Source organism: Anas acuta, chromosome 4 (assembly GCF_963932015.1).
Source record: "Anas acuta chromosome 4, bAnaAcu1.1, whole genome shotgun sequence".
Classification (NCBI taxonomy): domain Eukaryota; kingdom Metazoa; phylum Chordata; class Aves; order Anseriformes; family Anatidae; genus Anas; species Anas acuta.
Genome location: NC_088982.1, coordinates 13,094,057 through 13,111,718, shown reverse-complemented (window position 1 = coordinate 13,111,718; position 17,662 = coordinate 13,094,057). Strand labels below are relative to the sequence as shown.

The 17,662-nt window shown below is 37.6% G+C and overlaps 1 long non-coding RNA gene across 1 annotated transcript; it reads left to right on the top strand.

The window, feature by feature from the left end:
* The first annotated feature begins 1,411 nt into the window (after positions 1-1,411).
* LOC137855201 (uncharacterized) lies at positions 1,412-8,610 on the top strand. The gene is made up of 3 exons (XR_011095587.1): positions 1,412-1,908; positions 5,047-5,215; positions 5,783-8,610. It is a non-coding gene; the product is annotated as an uncharacterized lncRNA (long non-coding RNA).
* Positions 8,611-17,662: the final 9,052 nt, after the last annotated feature.

Sequence of the window (17,662 nt, the reverse complement as noted above, 5' to 3'; positions counted from 1 at the left end):
ACAGAGGCAGACAGAGATTTTATTGTGTCCAGATCCAGAAGGACAGTTCCTGGTCATGTATATGCTCTCAACTTGAGCCTTTGCACCTGACTCTTCTGCTGCCCCCTGTGCCTGACTCATGCCTTGTCCTTCCCATCTCTATTTGCTCTCTGACCTTGGACAATGTGCTTAGCTTGTAGGACTTGGGGGCTTGTCTTGGTAGGCATGCTGCCATCTGACCCTCTGCAGGTGACATTCACCTCTGACGGTGAGTGTGAAGGTTTTGGCTTTCTGTCTTGTCCACCAGCTCACCTTCTGCTCCAAGACTGTTCAGTTCTACAACCTCCCTCACCACAATGGACCAGCATCACTTTGAGCCATTTCAAACCAAGTAGCATCTGTAATATTTCCACTCCTGACTCCTTAAAGGTAGACTTCTGTCCCCAAACCAGACATTCCCAGAGCTAGTTTCTTTTTGCTCAGTTACAAAACTTGTCCTTCCTTACCACCACCTCGCTTGTGACACCAGCTTCCTATGCTCTTTAACACCTGATGTGGATTTCACCAGGGTCTTTTGTGAATGAAATGGGCCTAGAAACCCTGCAGGAAAATCAGATGAAAACAAATGTTCACAGCTCTCTAGAAATTGGTGTCAGCTCCCTGATACAGAGAGTTTTACAGCTCTATAAATCAGGCTGAAAATGTAACCAGAAGCCCTGTTAGCTTTCTGTTTCTTTTAGCACATCCGTTTCTTGTAAAATTCCGATTAGAGGGACTGGTCTCTGTAGAAATCATTCACTCTGAACCCAACAGGGCTATAAATCAAAGAGCTACAAATCACCACAATTTGCAGATTCTGGGTTTCATCATTTTATTGCTTTTGGAGAGGTTATGTAAATGTTTTTTGGATAATATTGACCTTTGCATCCTCTATCATATTCTGGGATGATGAAGAAAACTAAAACATTTCCTTAGAAGAAGATATCTCCTTCATATGACTAATGCAATATTGTTTCTGTGAAGGACTGAGGCAAAAGTTCTTTCTCAAATGAAGAGTCTCACCAAAAATCAGTGGAGACTACTCCCATAACTTGGGGCTACAAGAACAATTATTTTCTTATGAAAGCAGCAAAAACAGGGTAGCATTTTACAGGGGTTTCTGTGAAAAGGAAGAATGTGATTCAGTGATGATCATGTGAATAACACCATTTATGACTCCTCTGCTCCAGCCCTAGTTTGGCTACACAAAAATGATGATTATCTGCTCCAGCAGGCAAAGATTTCACCACCTCAGAATATGAATGACAAAACTGTTCCCAACAAATTTTGCCCTCCCAGTGACAGTAAATTCAATCTAGGCTAGCAAACTCCAGATAACCCTGAGATGAGTCACACCAGCCTGCTCAGCAATGCATCAGACCCAGAAGTGGCCACAGCCATGATTCAGCAATTGATGTACACAGGGAACCATTAGAGGAGTCCTTTTAGAGCAGGCTTTGTCATGAGTCAGGTTCTGTGCTACACTTTTACAGGCTCCAATCCTGGAATAATCCTTCATCTTTACCTACATGCTTCCTGAGGCATCAAGTCCAATGTCATCAGCAGACTTGTAGGATCTTATTGCAACATATTTCTGCTTACCATCCGATTCACCTCATTATTCACCAAGTACTCTGAGCTTCTGCAACTCTCAAAGATTGGGGAAAAGACAACCATGTAAGGAAAATGGCTTTGGATGCAGGCTGAATGCATTGAATTCTTTCTTTTAGGTTTAATATCACTGTGACAGTGTGCCATTTACCAGGGCTAAATTGAATACATATGGATTTTTAATTGTACGAAGTTGCTGTCTGAGAACTCCATCATGAACCAGATGCCCACTGCACAAGATGTTATACAACACAGAAGAAAAAAATGATCCTCGCTATTGTAAGCTCATAAGTCTTTGCATTACCTTTGCAAGGACATATGTAAATTTAGATTTCTCTATATTATATGCCGATAATATATAATGAGAGGGGAAAATTTTCAAAGGTGCAGGTAAATGTGAGATTCTTGCTGACCCTCAGAGTGATTTTTAATGCTTATTTGCCTATGTTGACTTTGAGATGGGCCACTTAGGCACCTAAGTGTTATGATTACATTCTTCAAAAGCTCCTTTAAATACTGGAAAATACTCTCAGAATTGGAACCATGTCACTGTTTTTGTCATGATTACCTTTAAAATTCGATGTAGTGTTTAAACAGATCCTTCATTTCTATTCCATAGTCTATTAAGCCAATTAAATAAGAACTGAAGAGTCTTTTAAAGGCTGTTTTAAGATTCCTTTTTGAGCACTGTTGCATAGTGTTACAGTAGGACACCATCTGCTGTCCAAGCGGAGTCTGACTGCAGCTGCCTCGACAGCAGAATGCAATATCCTTGCTATAAAAATAATGTGACTTGTATTATCTTGGTAATGTTTTTATAAACTAAGCTCCCTGCCAAATTTGTGAGTCTGCATTGTATTTTCTTTAGGACATCTGATAGTATTCAGTCTTTTTTTATTCTTACGCAGTGGAAATACATAAAACAAAGCTCCTTCATGAAGTTAAGGTTTTCCTTTTTTTTTTTTTTTTTTTTTTTTTGGTAAAATGGCATTCAGGTATTCAGAACATTGAGAAATAAATGCTGTAAATGCAAATAAATAGTAATACTTCAACCTTTGCATTTGCAAGGAAATTGGGCAAACATTGCTGGTTAGTACTACTCCAAGACCAGCATGGTGCAGCCAGCTGCTTGCAAACTATCTGTGACTACCCATGGACAATGCTCTTCCCATTCCTGTCTAGCTCTTGGGAAAGCATCCAAGGTTTTGTTGGTGTAGCTGAAAAATAATGTTAATTATAAAAGAGATTTCCACAGTATGGCCACTTTATAATTAGCTACTGAGATGAGACCATCTGCATATTTTTCATAGGCCTCTGAATCAATTGCCAACTGTTGATGACTTTGGGTTACTGTCAGCGTGGACCACTTCTGAAAAGACCTTGCTGAGGGAGACTCCATATTCAGTTACCTGTCTCTTGTTTGTACTAAATTAGTCTCAAGATGTGAAGGTAGATCATCAGGGAAAATTATGCCTGTTGGCAACCTGTAGAAATCATTTAGTTGCTTACATAATTGGTATTATCTGCATTCTTTCTCTTCATACTATTTTGTAGAGAGAGGGAAATTTTCTTTAAAATGGCTTCTGTTTTCTTTTGCTTCAGAGCTGAACCTCCTGCCACGCAAAATGATGAAACTATTCTGGAAGAAAAGTGTTGAATCACCATATTGTGTGACTAAATACAATGTAGTCAGGATACGGCTGTAACTGTTAAGCTGTTGCATGAGTCAGTATAGAAAAGCTGTGACCAGGAGTTAAAACGAGATATACAGGTAAAAAAAAAAATTGTTAGTCTACACTGTATGTAGACTAAAGGCCTCAGAAGTGTCCATAGGGGAACAGAGCCTTTAAATTCCTCTCTTAGGGCTATGTAATTAGAGTTTTGGGTTAGCCGAAGTGGCAAGTTAGGAATAAAATCACCTTTAATTCCTCAGCTAAGCCTAAGGCAATTAGTAAATGATTTCCATGCTACCCTTCCTATATTTCCCTAGTGCCTGCATAGGAAACCTCAGTTTGATGACTCAGTGGAGATGAATCTAGGTCTCAGTGCTCAGTACACATAGACACATCTGAGTTCCTAAGAAGCTATAGCAAATTAGTATTCTTGCTCAGTTTTGAGAATCATTTAGACATTATCTACCAACAAAACACTTACTGTTATAGGACAAAAGCTTTGGCCTGTGTACTTGTCACCTCTTCTCTCTTCCGTCTTTCAGCCTGGCTCTAGCAAGAGTGTCACATACAAAACCTGATAAGGAGCAGTAGTTTATCAGAACTAAGCGTTTTCATCTTCAGTCCCTTTAGTGCTGGTCCAGGAAAATGCCTGCAAGAAAAATTGTACATACTTAAGGGTTTTCCATGTAATTTCTTCATATATTTGGAAAATTTATAAGAATTAAATCAAAGGCAAGGTTGAAATCACTCAAGAAATAATTATACTAAAACATGAAGAAAAATTTTAGAAGTTAGGAAGAAAGAATGGAAAATTTTGTAGAAAATTTGCTGCATTTTTCTTTAGGAATGCATATTAATAAGTTTGGTATCATTATTGCCACTAAGCAATTTCCATATTTTTTGTGGATAAGCTGAGATAGATGGATAATGATCATAAGGTCCATTAAAACAATGCCCAGATATGCTTTTTGGATAGAATCAGTTTCTCTTCATTCAACGCTCACTGCTGTGGAAGATGAAATTGATAAGTAACTCTGTTAGGAAGTTAAAGATCATATACCACTACTCCACTGGCAACAGAGAAATTCTGTGAAGGAGATTAAGGTCAGTTCTGTAGCACATAGTTCAACAAAACAATGAGATTCTTCTAATTTTTTCACCACTTGCTCAATTTCACCACTTAGATCATTGTTCCTAGTACCCAAGTATTAACAGATGGCTTTCTGCCTGATGGATTATCCTGATGTTATATCTGTGTTATATTTACAGACCTGGATGCAATGGACCCATGCATAAGCTTTCTGCATAAGTCATTTGCCATCTGCCTGCCATTCCCAGTCTTGAGTTAAGGCTGCTAGAAAACATGCTATAGGTCTCAAACATGTCAAAGGTTCCTCAGCAAGGAAGAAAAGAAATGTTTCTCTGCCTGCTGTGGGTAAAATCGGAAATGATGAGCTGAAATTGCCCAAGAGACATTTAGGTGTGATATTGGGAAAAAAATGTCTAATGGAAGAAAGACAGAAATAAATCACTAAGGAAACAGTGCAGTGTCCATAATAAGACATTCTTTAAGGATGCAGAATAACATCTGTCACGAATAGGTTATAATCTGATCCTACCTTTGAAATGGGAAGAAGAGAGTGAACTAAAGGTCTTTTTAAGGTCCTTTTCATTTTTGTTGGTTCTATGATCTTTGCTGTTGTTATTATTATTATTATTGTTAAATTAGCTGTTGTTCCTGCAGCTTCCCCTGCCCTGCTTTGGGCCCACTGTACCTGAAGGTGCCCTTGCAGCTGGCAGCCCAGAGGACTGCCACCCTCTCGTCTTCATTGCACAGTGAGCAAGCCGTGGTGTCATGAGGACAGCTGGAGCACACTCCTAGCTGCCTCCCAAGCCCTTGTGGAGCCAGGCAGGTGGGTAACATACAAAGGCAGCATAAACACGGTTGCTTTTTGCTCCTGCTTCTCTGTTGGTCTCCTCACACTGGATTTCCATGCCCCCCCAGCTGAGTGCTCCAGGAGAGAGTCAAGCCAAGGGCTTGTTAGCAGAGGATAACTTTGCCTGTTACCCCTGTGTCATGGCTCCAGCAGGGCTGTATCATTAGAGTACCATCTGGGGATACTCTAGTTCTGTGATAAGAGTTGGTTTCATTTGGCTTACTTTAAATGTCATTAAAAAATGACAAAGGGCTCAGTGTTGGTTGGAACATAGCCAGGGGCCTGTGTGGGTCCAGCCACTACCATGGGACTCTAATCATGTCTCGTGGCCTTCAGAATTTTGCGTCTGATTTCCCTTTTTACTGTTGGTCGATGGCAGCTTTCAGCACATGGCCCTGAGCTTGCCCACTAGTTCACAAAGCATAAAATAACATGGCCTACCCTGGGAAAAAAAAAAAAAAAATCCTTGCACAATAAAGTGAAATACTACAGTACTACAGTAAATGACCATATCAGATAATATTATTTGTCTTTCTTCTATAGCTCCTGTTGTGCCACTCTCCCCGGCAGCAAGCCCCCCCTTTAGGGCTCGTCATTGCCCTACTTCTGCACATCCAGTCTGTTAGAGGTATCCTTAGACCAGGAGTGATCACCATTTTGTGTTCCTCAGGGATTCATGTCAGCTGGCTGCTGGTTGCTTTCACCTTGTCCTGCTCTCTGCTTCTACTTGCCTTATCACTGTGGCTTCTTTTCTACAGCTGCTTATTTTGAAGATTTAAGTGGAAATTATGTGGCACATTAACTTCACATTAACACTCTGTGCAGGGATCAATTTTGTTCAGGTCAAGCGATGAATTCAAGTGAAGTTCATGGGAATTGGAACCAAGTTATCTTTTATGATTGTTCACTAAATATGTATAATCCTGAGAAACACTCCCTAAGCTAGAGGGATTCACTTCCTAATGAAAGATGTGGTCACTTTGTGCCTGGGGATGAGAAACAGCCATAATGTTTTCACTGCAGGCTGCTGTCAGCATGACGGGGTAAAGAGACAGAGTCCCCAGCATGGTAGCACTGCCACTACCATATGTGTGCACACAGGATGGGGATTTGCTGTCCCAGACCAATGGGATTTTGGTCAGAATAGCTGTATGCACAGTGGGGTAGGGCATTCTGAGGGTAGTGTATCAGCAATCCTGTGCTGATAAAGAGGTTCTGGACAAAGCCATAAACAGAAATAAAATACATCACTGCTCACCACTTCTTTCCTTCAGTCAAATAAACAAGTTTATGCCTCAGCTACTAACTCACCATTGAATTTATCCAGAGATCTAAACAAAACCATACTAACTTGACACCACAAGACTACTTTCAAGCAAAACAATCCCTACAGATATGACTTGAAGATAGAATTAATTCATTTAAATATGAGACCTTTATTATATAGCAGTTGTTTCAACATAGAAATATAATGTATTTTGATACATTAATCTCAGATTATCAGCATAGTTCATACATAGTCTATATGTTTGTGACTGAATTGTTCCCTGTTCTGTACTTTATAAACCTCTCTCCAAAGAGATGCAATGTAGTAAGACAAGTAGCAGTTCACCTCTACTAAGGAAGCTCTGTATTTCCAATGCTGTAAAACAAATCATTGCCATTAATCTGAGCCATATCCCTGTTACCTTCCCTGATGGCAAATCCTGCAGATGAGAGAGAGGAATAATACGTGAAACATGAGTGGTCACAGTTAGGGTTCAGAAGGGTAAGCTTTCCTCCATCTTCAGCATGCACACACTTGACCACACAGCGCCTGGGCACATAGCTCAGGCCCCCCACCTGGATTTGTTACGATCAAGAAGCATATACATAGTTCAGAACCAACCTACTCATTTTCTGCAGCATCCAGTATAGGTTATGTGAAATATTAAAATATGTAATTTTAAATGCATGCCCTTTATTGCTTTATAACTAAGAAACCAGATCTTTTCCCACTGACTTTCCATGCAACTTTTCCCTGTTCTCATATCCCTTGTGGCTCTTAAGTGAGCAAAGGCACCAGTATTAAAGTTTATAAGATATTTATATAAATCATATGGTTGGTGAGTATTAAATCTGATTTTTCTCAATAACCCGAGGGGGAATATTAAAATATTAAAATTGTTTGAATTTTTAAAACACAAATGGGCTTTTGAATAGTTTAGTCTGAAGCCTCGACTCTTGTATGCAAATATATACTGGCTGAAGATAGAGTCTTTGAAGTTTTAATCTTGTTATTCACATCTAGCAAGACAAATGGCAGGCTTAATAGAAAGTCTGTTCTGAAAAATTGCAAACAGAGAATTGTGGAAAAAATTAGTTTTATCTTCAGTTTTCATCCCGTGATTTATATCTTTAGAAGGGTATATCTCTTGTTCTAAATTGCTGATGTCATAATGCAAAAATTCTCAGATTTGCCTCATGGTATTGCAAACTTAAGAACCATCTTTGCTTCTGTATTTCAATATATTTGATTGTGAACACTTTGAAACCTTACATCACTTTCTTGTACCAGAAAACTTCCTCTCAGCCTCTTAATGCACTTTTCAGGAATTCCTTTTGGTTCCATATTCTGTCTTTGTCATCAAGCATGCGCTAAATACAACACTTAGAAGTGTGGATCAGTGTAGCGTAGTCTCCCAGTTCTAGTTAATACATAAATACCATTTGCCTTGATGAGGATGGTTCTGAGATGTGCAAGGATATGTGTAGAATAGCTAGAGAAGAGGTAGCCATGTAGTCAAAAAGGCTATTTGCTTTAGGCTCTGATTAAGTCAATTCTTGGGACAGAGTTGTGCTTGCAAACCCACGATTACTGTAAGGCTGAGTTTTCTCAAAAAAGGGATATATTTGCATAATGTTTTGACCATCTTATTGCCTGACTTGTGGGTAGATGTGTATATGGATAAGTAAAATAAATTGCAACAGAAATGTACTATGAGAAACAAAGTTGTATTTTTGCAGAACTAATTTTCTGTATTTAAAGGTAGTTGTGTAGTCATAACAAGGAGAAATGCTAAGTAGATAAGTAGACAGTAGAAGGACTCACTGTTCCAAAATAAGGTAGAAGCTTGAGAAAAACAGGATGAGCAGTGTGAGAACAGTAAAACAAAGATCACAAGTTCTCAAAACATAAGAAAGGAGAAATTAAAGGGTAGAAAAAAGAAAAATTGTCCATATACGGTATAGAGGAGCATCAAGTAGCTTGTGAACCTGTAGTACTCAGCCAATGAGGAAACAGGGGAGGTGATCAGGCATTGAGTAATATGGAAAAGAAGGTTATGATTTGTTTTCTAAAATGTGCTCCTGATTGACAGGATGCCCTCCATTGCAATTGCAAATAAAACAGCTTCACATAAGAAACTGTTTGAAGAAAATTATTTGAGATTTTTCTCACATGTACTTAGACACTATACCAGTAATTTTTCCATCGCTGAGAAATCAACGTATAGGCCCAGGTATCTGTGCGAAGAATCAGAGAAACTGCTGTGTGAAAAGAATACTGAAATCAAAAGAAACAGGAAATGATATACTGACAAAAGTGATGTTTTTGTTATTGTTAGATGTTTTAATCTTTGTACTTCAGGCTTCATTTCATACTTCATATGGCAAATGAAAAACAAACATATTGAATGAAAGAGGAGAACTGTGTTCTTTGACTTTTGAGCTGCTACATAAATGAGTTCCTATTATAGTTTCTAAGAACTATGTTTTCTGGAATGTAGCAAATCCCAACAAGTAAACAAATGCATTTTAAATCTAATCATTGCAAGATTATTCCTGATATTTATAATATCCTGGCCTTTAAGTTTTCTGCTAGAATAGCTGCAGGGCTTTTGGGTGTGATGGGTAGTTCTTAATCGAATGGTTGAAAAACTCCCAAGAAGTGATTTGTCATCTTAGACAAGAGACTTTTTAAAATAACCCCATGGCACATGAAATAAGGCTTAAATGCCATTATGATAAAAACCACTTAAGCTACTGATAATCATCCTATGTGTATTTGCACTCCGCATGTTTACATAAAAGACAGATCTGGACATGCTTCAATTACCTTTTCAGCATAGTTCTGAATACAGTTAATGCTATGAAAAATGTTATATATGTAAATTACAAAAACCAGTGTAAATGAAAAGGGTATGTCCATCATCGTTATTGTTGGCCCTTGCCAAAAAAGCATCTTGTTAAAGTAGATAATTGACTTTTTAAAATTAGAGGTGAAAGAAGCCTATTAGATCATTTTGTTAACCATGACAAACTGGGCATGCTGCCATTATATTTTGTCTAGAAGGAAATGTTAATTCACTGATTCATAACAGATACCCTTTTTCAGCCTTAAACGGTATTCTTTTCTATTCAATAATGCTGATGAGTTCTTTGTCTGAGGTGATCACCTGTGAGCCGTTCTCAAGAAGTAGTCTTACCCATAATTATCATTATAGGTCTACCTATATTGCCTTTTAATCATGATTCTGGTCTTCGGGCTGATGAAAAAGAAAGATCTTGCACAGAAATAATTTGGCTCCCAGGGGCCCAAATAAAACTGGGTTTGGCTTCAACCTTCCAAAGTAATGCTGAAACACCACTCACTAAATTGCTCTGTTCTGCAGTGTCATTAATGAATCTTTACTGACCTTCACTGAAGAGTCAACAAGATTAATTCAGGTGCAGAGAATCTCCATGGAGGTCTTCAGAGACCTCTCCCCATTGGCTGTATGGAGGATGTAAGTCTTTACTCTACAAAAACTGTTAAAACCTACTTCTTCATCCCCAAGAAACACCTAAAATTTAAGTCTATATGAACCTAAATAGGTTTGTTTTCTGCCATATTTAAACTTGTTTTACCAAATGGAAAACAAAAGAATGAACTTAACACAATTATGTCCTAAAAATTTCGTTATACAAAGTCTGCATTCACTTTAGACCTGGGCAGCCAGGCTTTGTTCTTGTTTGTAGTACTGTAAGTCCAGATCTTCTTTCCAATGGAAGAAGAGTTTGCTGACTCACATTATTTTTAGAGACTCGTATCCAGTGATTTCAAAGTATCAAAGTAATGGGATCTGAATTGGGGTCAAAAGATGGGAGTACTCAATGTGTTTGTCATTTACTTGAATGTTCTGTAATAAGCAGGCATAATTAAATGATTATAGTCCGTGCAAGTTCAGATATTTCATTTTCTAGTGAAACAAATGCAGTCTTTTTTCAGCTCACAGTGTCTGAAACAATGTACTACTTCCATTAGATAAATTCTTGCAAAGCATGAAGGCTATGTGTTGCATGCCCAAGGAGTGCATTGAAGAACAGTTAGGAGGCAAAGTCACCTGGGATAGCCATGGGGACTAGGAGAGATGGAGGGAACCTGCTGTATTTTGTCCACAGTATTTGATAGAAAGAGTCTTGTCTATCCCTCACACTGTACCTGAGAGCGCTAGCACAGCCATACCAGGGAGCATATTGGTAAGTGACATGGACAAACAGTATTCTAGTTTCATTCTAGTTTCTAGGACCTGCTTTATTAGACAGCATAGAAATAGCTCTTTAGACAAATGCTTTAGTGACGTGTTCATCTGATGAAAAAAGTGGTTGTGTTTTCCCATCCTTCACATTTCTTTGCAGGATAATGCATAGATGATATGTCTGGCTGTGGTGGTTGGACAAGAGATGATGTATAGAGTCCTAGAAACAACACTGTGGCTTGTTGTCTCAATGCTTTACGGTTCTCATTCAAAAGAGGATAGACTATCAGTAGCATATTGTGAAGAGACCCAAACATGGGTATTTTCTGTGACACTCTTTGGTCTGTGCAGGACATCAGACTTATCATAATGTTTTCTTCACAATCTTTCTGCCAGAGATTCTAATTTTAACTGGAATTGTCCTATCTGTATGCAGAAAAGAACATTAGTGGATTAAGAAGTTAGTTGCACACCTTATAATAACTTCCTCAAAAAATAGCAGACACTATTTCAGTCTAGTTTTTCCTTTATTAGAAAACATTAACTTGTAGCTAGCTTTCCAGGTCATTATGTGTTCAAGCAGACAAGATATAGAATAGAGTACCATTATGAGCACTGACATAATTATATCAACATTAATAAACATGTGAACAATTAAATATTTGTTTATTTATATATATATATTTATTAGAATCTGCAGAAACTATTTCTGAATAAGAAAGATTGAATCATTTTAGGCTTTTCTGTAATTTGGTTGTGTTAATTGACATCTATGTCAATGTAGCTCTTGACTTCTCTTGATTATTATATATTCAAGCTTGTCACCATCAAAAGAATAAACAAGTGACCCAATTCAGCTTGGTCTTCACCTTTCACCCACGTAAAATTTCAAAAGGAGACTCATTGTTTTTGTATGTGTTGTAACCCTGTAATTATGAAGAAATTCAGTAGCAAATTACTTCCATGGCTTTTCTCCTCCATTCTCAGCAGTTGAAAGCATTCTTTCAAGAGACATTAACTAGTCTCAATTTTCCTGTTCTTCAGAAAATAGCATACTAACAAAAATATACACTAAATATTTTCCCGAGATAGAAAAACTAGTAAAGTCAGTGGAAATAAATCATTGTCCATTATCAGTTACATTTTGACATGCATTCCTTTTATTGCTCAACATCTCATTAACGCTGGAAAGGTACACACAGGGGAGCACCTCACAACTTTGAAGAAGTTCCTGCATGCACAAAATGTGTTCAACTATGTAATATTTTCTTCTATATTTCTAGAGTTGTGCAGTCATAGAGTCATAGGTTGTTATTATTGTCAAAGTACAGAAAAATAATGGGAAAAATAATGGAACAAGTTACAGAACATGTCAACATATGTCCTGTGAACTAAGTAATGTGATAAAAAGCTAGTAGTTGGATGTCAGACTTTACTGTATTTTATCAACCACCAAAAGAAATTAGGGCAGTTAATAGGTTAGGAAATATTGTCAGTGGATATGTCTTTTACAACATGGTTGTTTCTGTAATATGTGTAGAGAAGGCTTTTGTCCAGCCTCTGGACAAAAATACAGCTAAACCATGTAATGAACTCATGTGGTATTTGTCATCTAGCTAAGCATCAAGTACCTGAGTTTTGAATGTGTAATCAGTATGACATTTTGGAAGGCTGCTTTTATTTGCAACATGTTTCCTAAGCTTGCCAGCTCTGAAGATAAAAGACAACCCGACAGTACTTTAGATAATGAGATCTTTGATCTGAAAATATATTAAAAAACTTTTTTCTGCCCAGTACATTTTCGGTAAATTTGCCTGAATGCCATAAAATGTATGTTTAAGAAACAGGATTCAAGCAATTTCTTTGAGTGCCTGGTTTGTTAATAACAACCTATTTCCACTGACAAAGCGCAAGTGAGTTAGTCGGATTCTGGAAAGTTGATGCTAATGTTCTTTTCACCAGACCATGATTTCAAGCTATTTTACAACGGGGCAATCAGAATAATCTAGAGTCTGACGCTTTCAGTGGGTTGGTTAGGCCTAGAAATACCATGCTAGAGACTTTGTTTTAGAGTTCTCTGTACATCTCTGAAATAACATCTTTGAAGTCAAAGAAATAACATGGGAAGAGAGAAACGGCATAAACAAAGTCTATTGCACCATATTGAATAGGCTGTGTATCATATTTTGTTAAGTTAACATTACTGTATTTCCTTTCTCTGGAAGACCTTGATTAACTATAGTTTTTAGCAAAGCTGGGCGTTGTCTTAGGTAACACAGCTGAGGTTTAAAATTCTTATTCTACTATTGCCAAAAGGAGCTGTTTTAAAAAGAGAAAGATTTTAAGTAGTTGCTTTGTGATGAGACATAATAATATGATTATGGAATATGGGTAGCTGGGTGTGTACAGCATAGCCTTTTTAATACTGACTAATTATACTCCATGTGAAAACAACAGAAGGAGTATTTGGATTAATCTATGTTGTCATACTTTTCATTTCTTTGTGATGCCTTATATTGTCTTTATATGGTCATGAAAAAAATAAATAAAACAAAACAAAACCCACATGCATCTCAAGAATTATGGCTGTCCCACTGGCACATCAAAGACAGATACTCTCCAGCTCCCCAAAGGTGGCAATGGGGTTTGGAAAGTTGCAAAGAAAAAGAAATTGTAAGAAATCTTTTCTTCTGGTGAAACATTCTGCATAATGTTGATGAATAAAGGAGAAGAAATAAGTGGAAATGGATATAAAATCCTGCGCAAGGGTTTCTTCTTTTACTGATCTCAGCAGCATAACCTAATATCCATCTTATTTTGTTAGCATCTAGATATGTCTTGCTCTTTAGATCTTTCTTTGTGCTTACTGATTTTGGCTCCTGATCTAGACCATACATTCTTTTCCAACAGCTATGGCACTACTCACAATGATAGACTTAGCAGGCCCCTGTCCATGACATCTTTTTGTGTAGTGGAGAACTATCATATAGATGACTTTATTATATTGGAATGCCATGCAGTTATGTTTGTGACCAGGAATAGCTCCCAGCTTGCTTCAGGGAGAACTTCTGATCTGAGGTTCTTAGTCAGTTCATCCCATAGGATGAGATGAAACCCATGAACTCCGGCATAGCATAAAGGGCTTTTTTTTTTTTTTTTTTTTTTTTTCCCAGGATTGTACAAACTATCCATTTGAAAGACTGGAATTTAAAATCTGTAGTTTTGGATAGGGTATAATGCAAGCATAGATTTTATAAGGAAGACTAAGGGGCTTTAAAACTCATTAGCAAGAATAAATGCAAGGTGTTCTCATGTGTCTCAACCCCTTTACATTCCTCGTTCACATGAAGAATACCTCCAGTCTTGTAGTAAGACCCTTAATTATCACTGGATATTAGGTTTAAGTAGTGTAGGTTGAAAGTCTACAACTTCCTCGATGTTGGTATAAAAATGGACATGTAATTCAGAGGTTTGGTTGGCTGATTTACGTTCTGTGTCAGGTGTCTTCACTCTTCCCCATTCATTTAGTTTGGCTGAACTCAGATGCATCAACTTCAAAGCAGTCATGTGTAGCATTTTAGTATTATGAAGTTGCCTAATTTACTGGAGAGATGGTAGAATCCAAAAATACATATTTTGGCAAGGGTTAAACCTCAATCTCAAATGCTACATGCCAATTCAAAGTGTATTTCTTGTGCAGATTTATCTGAGAGTGGCTTGGCACTGAAGGATTTTCCACTGGCGCTAAAAGAGCCACCGCATGCCAAGAAAGTAAATATCAAACAGAAATGTGCCAGTATTTCCTGCCAGTCTCACATTTTTGAAACTTTTTCCATCCTTCATGCCATTGATTTCTGATATGCTCCCAGGCTTCCTAGGGAAAGTCTTTTGAGTCTCACCCCAGGATGCTGAAAGTCTTCTAATTTGAATACTAAAAATGTTAAATGAAAAATGACCCCTTCCCCCTCCAACACCCCCAAGGAAAATCCTAAAATCTTTTCCTGTGAAAAGCTGGAAAACTTCAAGGTCTAAACCATCCAGAATACACAACAGAAGGAAAAGTGACACTGTCTCAGGATGGCAGACATTCCTTCCAGTTTTTACACAAACAAGTTGGTAAAGCCTTTCCGCCCCTTTTCTGAGTCTCCCCTGCCATACCCTTCTGATCATACATCGTTATTGATTCCTGTGGCTCGTTTTCCCACACTTGGCTTTTTAATTTTTTTCTTGCTTACTCTGACCCTTGGAGCTTTCTCCCTGTTCCTGGCTGCCAAGCTCCACCCTTGAAACTCTGATCCTTGAAGGCTTTTTCTTTCACCAGACCTGCACTGGTCACTCAGTCCCATGTCTAAATCGGATTTCTTTATGCCTGTGGTGCATTCTTTGGGGCTCAGACTGGGAGCTCTCCATTGGGCTTCAGTCTGGGAAGCAGATGGCATTGATCTACCTTGCCATCAGTAGACGTCTTGAAGGCCACATCTTAGTCACAGTGAGGCCTAGTTTAATAGTGTATGGTGTACTGAAGAGTTAGTAACAAAAGTATCCAAGTTATGCTTTAAACAATTCATTGCAGGTAATGGCATAACCCACAATTTACAATATTTTATTAAGCATAGACTTTTTTTTCCTGTTTCTAGTGGTAAAAACAATTTTCACTGTTGCTTATAATATTACGTACCAAAACAAAATTACATTTCATAGTAACCTACTTGGCTTGTCTCACTTCAGGGTTTAAGCATGTGTCAGGTAGATCTGATATCTCCTAGATTTGGGGTATGGAAAAACACTTAGTATTTTGCCTTACTAACAAGGATTTATTATATTTATTAAGGATTTTTTTTTTTTTTAAACCACTGCTTGTATTTGATTCTAGTATCAAATGTTATTGCCTCTTACCAATTAATTGTTAATCGCATTTTTTAAGTTCTCTGACTACCACCAGAGGTGGTGAGACATCATGAGTTTCTGAAAGCAGCTGTGTGATGGAGGTAGTATTAACAACTGCTGCAATCACTCCTGAGGTCCCTTCTTATTTGACATTCTTAATGCTGCTGGGGACTTAATCAGAAATAATTCTCACACGATTGGAAGAAATCTCATTTAAGAAGAATCTCATTAAGAAGAGATTGGACTGTGCACTTAGTCACATGGTCTGAACTTTTGGGTAGACCTATGCGGTGTCAAGAGTTGGACTTGATGATCCTTAAGGGTCCCTTCCAACTCAGGATATTCTATGATTCTATGATTCTATGATTTAGAAATAACATTCATGTAGTTAGAAATTTAATTTTAGCTGATGATGGCTCATGCTACAGGCTCAGCACTTCCGGGCAATAGGAAATGTGTGGTCTAGGAGCCTGAATACTACACCAAGATTGAATGTGGTTTCTTTGTGTGCGAGTGTGCATGTACAAGCACATGCATGCACATTCAAAGTTACTGAAATAAGGAAACAGAAAGGAAGGGTGTTGTCGAGTAGGAGTTGAAGAGAAGTCTTTAAACTAATATATATATATATATATATATATATATATATATACACACATAAAGCTATGTTGATACTAACAAAATAGCCTAATGTGGACAAACCATAAAAATCAGATTCAGGATTCCTTATGCGTACATACTTTATAAATTAAAGACAACTTTCTGCTCCTGGATCTGAATTGCAGGTCTTGATTGCACATTCTTTGCTAAAATGAGCCTCCAACCAAGCAGAATGAGGGATGCACATGGGGATGATGTTGGGGAGAAATTCCCTGCTACATGTGGGAGAAAAATCTTAACCCTTAAAAATCTTGACCCTTAATCCAGGATGTTGTATGGCTTGCAGGGTTCTCAGGTCATGGCACTGCACAGTCCCAAGATGGGGTCAAGCACTGTCTGTGCATTCCTGGTGCTGTAGGCATCGTCCAGTCCAGGCCTTGGTGCTTAGAGGGGTCATTGCCAGATGCTGTGTGGTTTGAGGCAGTCTGGGAATGTCATAGTGCATCACTGCAACTCCTAAAGAGCCACAGCTTGTGGACTCTTTGAGAGATCACGTACTGCTGAAAAACACTTCAAGGCTTTGTACTCAACAAAATCTGTGAAAATAAGCCAATAAAAGAAATTATATGAATAAAATAAAATAAAATAAAATAAAATAAAATAAAATAAAATAAAATAAAATAAAATAAAATAAAATAAAATAAAATAAAATAAAATAAAATAAAATAAAATAAAATAAAATAAAGTAAAATAAAATAAAGTAAAGTAAAATAAACCCCAGTCAACTATTTTTACAAGCTGCTGGAGTGAGAAATATGGGAAGTCTTTTCACTACAATGGTCATATCCTTATAAGCCATACCCCTGGAAGAGATCAAAATGAAAGACTTATTTTACCTCCCTATTCCTTGATGACCTTTATTTAAAATTTCACTCCAAATGTTATCCAAGTACAAATCAGTACTGAAGAATTCATTTTTCTTAACTATCTCTGCTGGGGACCTCTATGGTTAGAAATCAGGCATTATAAATCTGTTCCATTTCAAATCCTTATTTTAAAAAGTCAAAACTGCTGTAAACTTTGTTTTATATACAGCGATTGCTTAACCTTGCCTAGAACCGAGGCAAACAGGCTCAGTGAAAGACAAGGTCTCAGCTATGAATATATATATATATACATATATATATATATTTTTTTTTTTTTTTTCCAGCTATATACAGTGTGGAAAACAAAAACAAAACCAAATAACAAAACACAAAAGCATAACATTTGTACTTGCACTAACCAGAAGAACTGTGCAGCAAAATCCCTCCTACAGACATAGCACGGTGTCACTGCAACTTACCTGCATGATGAAGTGCCAATGTTGTGCTATCAGGATGCCCCTTTTTCTCCCATGACGTGTTGTGTCACCATAATAGGTTTTATAATGTAGTTG